Source organism: Ranitomeya variabilis, chromosome 4, assembly GCF_051348905.1.
Source record: "Ranitomeya variabilis isolate aRanVar5 chromosome 4, aRanVar5.hap1, whole genome shotgun sequence".
NCBI lineage: Eukaryota > Metazoa > Chordata > Amphibia > Anura > Dendrobatidae > Ranitomeya > Ranitomeya variabilis.
The window spans coordinates 209,274,328-209,282,642 of record NC_135235.1 but is presented as its reverse complement, the minus strand read 5'-3'; the positions used below and the strand labels follow the sequence as shown (position 1 = coordinate 209,282,642).

Below are 8,315 nucleotides of genomic sequence, written 5' to 3'. Positions count from 1 at the left end.
GCATTGTATGCTGGTCATTCCATTGGATTATGCTATGGCATTACCACTTGTTGGTGTGTATTATTGTTTGTATTGATTTATTGTATCGGCGTGGATATGTATTCATGCAGTCTAGCGACTATTCAGTACATATAATATACTATTGAGTGTATACATATTTATAGCCTTGTATTGTGGTGTCCCCTACGGTAATTTTTTGCTTTTATATTATGTTAATTTTAAAAGTTATTAATAAACATTGGTTTTAACTACGATTGGGATCGCTTCTTCTTCTCACGTGCAATGATGTGGGATTAGTTGTTTATAATATCTGTTAACTGTAAAGTCCGTGGTAGTGGAACCACTGTGCCATGGCCCGAGGAGAGCCTGGAAGGGTGTGACTAGGCAAACTCCTGAATCTTCGCTAGAACCTATGATGCTGGGGTTAGACTTAGCTCTCGATGGATGCCAGGTGCTACTTCAGGGCAGACCTTGGACACAAGGCATCTGACCCCCAAAGGGGCAGGAAGATGGAATGGCCAAAACTGGATGGGCTTCACAAGTACAGACAGGCATGGCAGGAATATGGGAAGACAAAGCAGGTGTAGGCAGGTACGGCTGGTATACAGACTGGCACAGCAGTTGTAGACAGGTACACTGGAAGACACAAGTAGGACAAGCAGGAACGAACAATTGTAAGTGGGCACTGGTAGGTACAGGCAGGTACTAGCGGGAACTAGTGGGTACTGGCAGGTACATACAGACAGGAGACCTGAGAACTAGCAAGCGTGCCGACTAACTGACTAAACACGTTGCTCAGGCACCTCCCAACAGGTAGAGGTGCCTTAAATAAAAAAGTGTCTCCCAGCCATTGGAGGGGACACTTGAGGAAAGAGCGCTGTCCATTTAAGAGGGCGGGAGTGAACTCGTGCCCTAAGCACAGTGCCTGGGGATCTGTGAGACAAGCGCAGGACATGGGCAGCACAAGGAAGTGAAGGAGGAAGTGCCGGACAGTGTCCCTGCTGGGGAGGGAGAAAGCATGCAGGAACGCCAGTGTAGCGCCCCCACTGCCGCAGGGCCGAGGGGTACCCGGTACCGGGCCTGTGAGTCTCTGCTCTGGGGTTGTCACGGTGGCTAGGCCCAGTCCGTGACCCTGCCGATGGGCGTACAGTGATAGATATGATGGATGATGGTAGTGGTGAGGCTGTAGTGGTGCGGTGCAGTAAATAACGAGGACACCAGGTTGCAGTCTCTTTACCTCTTTACTGAAGAACTCTGGGTCCTCAGTCCAGAATCTGGATAACCAGGCTGCGCAAGTCCGGCCGGTCCAATGGCACCTCCAGAGTTCTCTTAGCAGGTGGAAATCTGTGCCTTCCTTCTAGCGCTATGTGTTGCGGTCCTTCCCTGCTGTGCTTACAGAAAGTCCCCACAACTGTTGTGTCTGTTTCTTAAGTTCCCTCACAACTCGATTAGATGATGTTCTGCTAATCCTCCGTCCCTCCCTGATGTTCTGGTTGGGACGGCACCCGTTTGACGGGTAGGCTCAGAGCTCTTCCGGGACCCTAGAGTCGCCCCTCTCCACAAGTTGCCCCCCAAGACTGCATAGGTGATTTAAGTTAGACAGCCCGCCTTAGACTGACTGTCCTGCCGCTGTTTAGAGTATCGCTTGAAGCTGAATGTTGTAATACTCCCTCGGCGTTCCGGCCACCGGTAGTGCGCCTCAGTAGGGTGTTGCCTCGATCTTACGGCACGACCCCTACTGGTATTCTCCTATTGCTTGATCTCGTTTCTCACTCAGCACAATCTATCTCTCTTCTAATCCTTCCTTGGGCACCGCCGCTATCCTGAGCAGGCACGGTCCCGTTACGTTCGTTCAAGTTGCCAAGCCTCTGTCAGGATCCCACCCCTGACAGAGACCCTACTGTATCTTCCCCCACAACACCCTCTGCCACAAGGTGTTGCCTGGTTCCAACCCAGTCAGCTTTCTGATCTAACTTCCTGCCTGACCCCCAGTTTACCCACTATGGTGGGGAGTGGCCTAGTGAATAGAACCCTTAGCCCCCCTCGGAGGCCCGACTGTGAAATGTATTGGTGTCTGTGATACCTGATCAGATGAACTCCTTCAGTGCCATCAGACGCACCATAGCTCCCCATAGTGGCGGAGCCACAGTACTGCAACGACCAGGACTCTGGGGCGCTGCACCAGCGTTTCATGAATATAATCCTTCTTCTGTGTTCCAGTCTATGGCTTTGAGGACCTCTTCTTTATCACAATTGTCCTTGTGCCAAGAAATTCAGCCAACCATTGTCCATCTCGTGCATTATCGACAGAAGTGCCTGTAGTCCTAGAAAAGTGCCATGCCATTTTGGCTCCATATAAAGGGACACTTTGATATCCCCACAGCTACTTCATCCTTGTGGGGTAACATATGTTTGACCGTCGCCATTCCAACACTGATAGCATATCTCAGCGATATCATTGTCCTTTTGGAGGATATCCTAAATCCTTGCACGCACCCTCAGCTGAGATTCTGCAATGCCTGCACGGGGCTATAATATCGCACACTGTACACACATCTCACACCGCTATCTCCTCATCTCTGACTACTCTACAATAGAATGCCCTGCAGACTTATGAATGGAGATGATGAGGCGTCTGGTAATATTCTGCGCATTACTCGTGCTGTTGAGTAAGGACGAGAGGTAAAGAGTGCAGAAAAGAGACTGAATGAGATTAGATATGTATCAGGGGAGCCATTTTCACATTAAAAGCGTTTTCATATTGTAGACGCATTTCTCCTGCAACGCTGCCTTCACTGAAGAATTCTAGGAATGGTTCGCCTTAATGCAAGCTGAAGTGTCACTGTGCAGTCATATTTGGATCATCCATACTGCATCCAATTTGTATGGATACATCGCCAATATTAAACAGAACTTAAGGCAGGTGCAGACGGCCGTAGATCCTTTTATCTAAGAGAATCGGGTCGATTACGCAAATGACACTCTGATCAAACGCCGATCAGAGTGTGATCCGATTTTCTCGGATGAGATGATGACGAGAAAAAAAAATGTCTCCGTTTTCTCCATTCTGCCAGTGCGCGGAAATTGGACTGCACTCACATGCCATCTGAGTGCAGTTCAATAGTTTCCACTGACTCATTGACTTGCATGACCAATTGCAATCCAAATGTCGGGCATACAGCAATTTTTTTTTTTGGACAGTCTCTGTCCAAGAGAAATATCGGACGTGTGCATGGCCCCATACAAAAGACACTCTGTCCCTTCCAAATGTGCAGTGCTAAAAAATGGGTTAATACTCCTGAAAATTGTTTTGTGCAAGTGTCATCTTGTACTCTCCTTCAGCTACTGGTGGAGGTGCTACAACAGCAAATCTCATTTTGCATAAATACAAGTGCAAAAATAGAAAAAAAATTGGTCTACAGGAAAGATGAGTTCTAATACATTTTTCGTGACAGGTACTTATCCCCAACGCCATGTGCAGTTTTCCCTTTTGGCTTTAAAGCCATATGGCTTTGGCTCTGAAAAAAAAGCTTCTCCCTAAAAACTATGCTGCAGTGCTCTTTAAATGTTCAGTGCTCCTTTAGAAGGTGCTTTGACCTGCTGCTCGGCAATATCCATACACTGTATTCAAAGAGTGTGTACGGGACTTTCTCTGTCTGAATATGTCGGTGGGCTTGGAAACAGAAAGAGGCAAAATTAGGTAATGAAGTGCTCTGCAAAAATGTATAACTTTGAAAAGCCTGGTTGGTAAATGATAATAATAATAATAATAATAATAATCATCATCAAAAAAGAAAAACGTTTAATTACTCTTTAAAAGTTCCTATGCAACTTTAATGTTGGTAAGTATGAGACCCCGATACAAGATCTATGACAAGCCTCACAATCTACCATAACCCATGTATATTGGTTTATTTTTAAGAGGCAGAAGGGTTTTTGCCCAACCTTAGGCACCGGGACCAGCATTTGATGTTATAGATATGCACCCCAATAGATATGCCCCTGGGCAAAAGGAACAAGTTTTTATTACCCTTATCCATTACAGAAATGGGAGGTGAGATTCTCATAGCAAAGGAGAAGATCCGCTCAACTAAAAGCAAAGGAGAAGATCCGCTCAACTAAAAGCAAAGGAGAAGATCTGCTCGACCAAAAGCAAAGGAGAACATCCGCTCAACCAAAGCAAAGGAGAAGATCTGCTCAACCAAAAGCAAAGGAGAAGATCTGCTCGACCAAAAGCAAAGGAGAAGATCCGCTCAACCAAAAGCAAAGGAGAAGATCCACTCAACCAAAAGCAAAGGAGAAGATCTGCTCAACCAAAAGCAAAGAAGAAGATCCGCTCAGCCACAAGCAAAGAAGTGCCGCTCAACCAAAAGCAAAGGAGAAGATCCGCTCAACCAAAAGCAAAGGAGAACGTCCGCTAAACGAAAAGCAAAGGAGAACGTCCGCTCAACGAAAAGCAAAGGAGAAGATCTGCTCAACCAAAAGCAAAGGAGAAGATCCGCTCGACCAAAAGCAAAAAAGAAGATCCGCTCAACCAAAAGCAAAGGAGAAGATCCGCTCAGCCACAAGCAAAGGAGAAGATCTGCTCAGCCAAAAGCAAAGGAAAATATCTGCTCAGCCAAGAGAAAAGGAGAAGATCCGCCCAGCCAAAGGCAAAGAAGAAGATCCGCTCAGCCAAGAGCAAAGAAGAAGATCCGCTCAACTAAAAGCAAAGAAGATCCGCTCAACTAAAAGCAAAGAAATCCGCTCAACCAAAAGCAAAGAAGAAGATCCGCTCAGCCAAAAGCAAAGGAGAATATCTGCTCAGCCAAGAGCAAAGGAGAAGATCCGCTCAGCCAAAGGCAAAGGAGAAGATCCGCTCAGCCAAAGGCAAAGAAGAAGATCGGCTCAGCCAAAGGCAAAGAAGAAGATCCGCTCAGCCAAGAGCAAAGAATAAGATCTGCTCAACCAATGAGGTGACCTAAACAAAACTTTTAATAATAGGCTTCCACGGACAGGCTTAAGCTAGCTACTTTGTCCATCAGGTCCCATAGGATCACTGGCATTCACTGGCATTTGGCCTTACACAGGGCTCCTTTTGTTGTGGACATGGAGAGGATGCTGGCCGGTGGAATGCGCTGGCAAAGAAGGATCATATAAGGATAATCAAAACCAGAGAAGTCAGAAATCAAATTACAATAGTCAGGAAAAGACAAAGATGAAAACAATCTGATGTTATCAAGTGACTAAGGCACTTGACCAGGACAGAAGAGGCCCTAAGAGAAGAACCAGGGTCAGGTATCACGTATAACCGGCAAATAACGACAGGGAGGGAGGAGTAATAAACTGTGAGCCTCCTCCCAAGATAATGAGATAATGATAAGACTATTTTAGGAATGAATCCCAAGCTCCCTGAGTGAATGGCATCACAAGTGCCCGAATATGAAACCGAGCTGCCGCCTCATCACACCGTCCGAAGGTGCGGCACCGTCCGATAACAATTGCAGAGGGCTGTATATTTTCCACACGGACAAGCATCGTACAAAGTAGACAGTGTCATTCTATCCCTGGCACCTTAATGGGTTTCTTGGCTCCAAACCCTGCCCAGTTACCAATGTAGCACACAGAGGGATACAATACCTTCCCCTCCAACGTGCTGCAGGATTTTGGAACAGATGAGGTTAACAATAGGCTTTACTTCTCAGTGTAAAGCGAAGCAGGACCCATGGTTTGCTGCCATCAATAGATTTCATGCAAGAGCGATGGAGGGTGTAATTAAAAGCTGCTCCCTTTCTCAGCCCATTACTGGCACAGGCAGTCTTTTAGGCAATGCAACAGTTACCTGTCGTTCGCATTGCTCTCAACCTGGGTGCCCAACATTTATATATATAGGACGGGTGCATTATTGATGATTGCGGTACATTAGCCACCGACGCAGGGCTTAAAATGTCACCTGCACATCAGAACTATTGTATTATAGGATGATACAGTAAATGGGGCAGAATGAGCATAACAGTGCGGGATTGGAAATGTCTCCAACTGGAAAGGTAATGACCAAGGGAGGGGAAGACATTGGTCCCCACACTCCATGGACCAACCATCCCCTATGTGGATGGTTACCAATCCCGGTCATATAGGGCCACGCTGTCCATCCTCGGACAGAAAAGGCAATGAATGTTTGATGCTGAATTTTGGGTTCAGTCCATTGTGATGTCCCTATTGGGAATGGGATGGGGGCATGAGACTCCTTTCACTATCATTGACAATGGGGCTAAAGAAGAGTGGTCCCGGGACAATGGTGATGGTAGGCTGGTGTCTTATCTGGTTGGCATTATTGAGCATCCCATTGGCGACATGGCAAGACGAAATGTTGGAAGGTAGGTATGATTTCACATACACACAGCATTATTACCATTTCTAAATCTTGGCGAATCCCCCTACAACCCTACGTGCAAACAATTGTCTTGGTCAAAACAAGGCAGGCTGCTAGCCCACTGAGTTGTCAGATCACAGCTGCCTACTGAAGTCTCAGGAGAGGGGATGGGGAAGAGGGTGGAGTAGTAGAAGTAGATGGTGCTGGTTCTTTTTAGTAAACGTTTTACATTTTCCTGGTGATGGATGCACAGCTGTTGTGAATTCGCTTTTTACTCCCTCTAGTGGTTACTAGTTTTTTGGACTCTGGTTTTTCTGTCATCCCTTTTATCCGCACCTGGGTCGTTAGTTAGGGGTGTTGCTATATAAGCTCCTTGGACCTTCAGTTCAATGCCTGGCAACGTAGTTATCAGAGCTAATCTGCTGTGCTCTTGTCTACTGATCCTGGTTCCAGTTATATCAGCTAAGTCTGCCTTTTGCTTTTGCTATTTGTTTTGGTTTTTGTATTTTTGTCCAGCTTGTTCCATATTTATATCCTGACCTTTGCTGGAAGCTCTAGGGGGCTGGTGTTCTCCCCCCGGACCGTTAGACGGTTCGGGGGTTCTTGAATTTCCAGTGTGGATTTTGATAGGGTTTTTGTTGACCATATAAGTTACCTTTCTTTATTCTGCTATCAGTAAGCGGGCCTCTCTGTGCTAAACCTGGTTCATTTCTGTGTTTGTCATTTCCTCTTACCTCACCGTTATTATTTGTGGGGGGCTTCTATCCAGCTTTGGGGTCCCCTTCTCTGGAGGCAAGAAAGGTCTTTTATTTTCCTCTACTAGGGGTAGCTAGATTCTCCGGCTGGAGCGTGTCATCTAGAACCAACGTAGGAATGATCCCCGGCTACTTCTAGTGTTGGCGTTAGGAGTAGATATATGGTCAACCCAGTTACCACTGCCCTATGAGCTGGATCTTTGTATTCTGCAGACTTCCACGTTCCTCTGAGACCCTCGCCATTGGGGTCATAACAGGTTGCCAGGCCCGTATTAAATGTTATGCATTGCAGAAGAGGGATTATAAGAAAGAAGATTCTGAGTTTTTTTTTTTTTTTTTTTTTTTCTTCTTCCCCTTTACCTCAGAGTGGCTATGCTTGCTGCAGACATGAATGTCCAGACCTTGATTACAAGTGTGGACCAGCTGGCTACTCGTGTGCAGGGCATACAAGACTATGTTATCAGAAATCCTAGGTCAGAGCCTAAAATACCGATTCCTGAACTATTTTCCGGAGACAGGTTTAAGTTTAGGAATTTCGTGAATAATTGTAAATTGTTTTTGTCCCTGAGACCCTGTTCATCTGGAGACTCTGCTCAGCAAGTAAAAATTGTAATTTCGTTCTTACGGGGCGACCCTCAGGATTGGGCTTTTTCGCTGGCGCCAGGAGATCCGGCATTGGCTGATATTGATGCGTTTTTCCTGGCGCTCGGTTTGCTTTATGAGGAACCCAATCTTGAGATTCAGGCAGAAAAGGCCTTGCTGGCTATGTCTCAGGGGCAGGACGAGGCTGAAGTGTATTGCCAAAAATTTCGTAAATGGTCCGTGCTGACACATTGGAACGAGTGTGCACTGGCCGCTAATTTTAGAAATGGCCTTTCTGAAGCCATTAAGAATGTTATGGTGGGTTTTCCCATTCCCACAGGTCTGAATGATACTATGGCACTGGCTATTCAAATTGACCGGCGGTTGCGGGAGCGCAAAACCGCAAATTCCCTCATGGTGTTGTCTGAACAGACACCTAATTCGGTGCAATGTGATAGAAAAACCGCAAATTCCCTAATGGTGTTGTCTGAACAGACACCTGATTTAATGCAATGTGATAGAATCCTGACTAGAAATGAGCGGAAAATTCATAGACGCCGGAATGGCTTGTGCTACTACTGTGGTGATTCTACACATGTTATCTCAGCATGCTCTAAACGTATAGC

The 8,315-nt window shown here is 46.2% G+C and overlaps 1 protein-coding gene across 1 annotated transcript in view; it reads right to left on the bottom strand.

Moving 5' to 3' along the window:
- SHANK1 (SH3 and multiple ankyrin repeat domains 1) overlaps nt 1–8,315 on the bottom strand; it is a 537,634-nt gene that overhangs the window by 176,513 nt on the left and 352,806 nt on the right. The window lies entirely within an intron of this gene.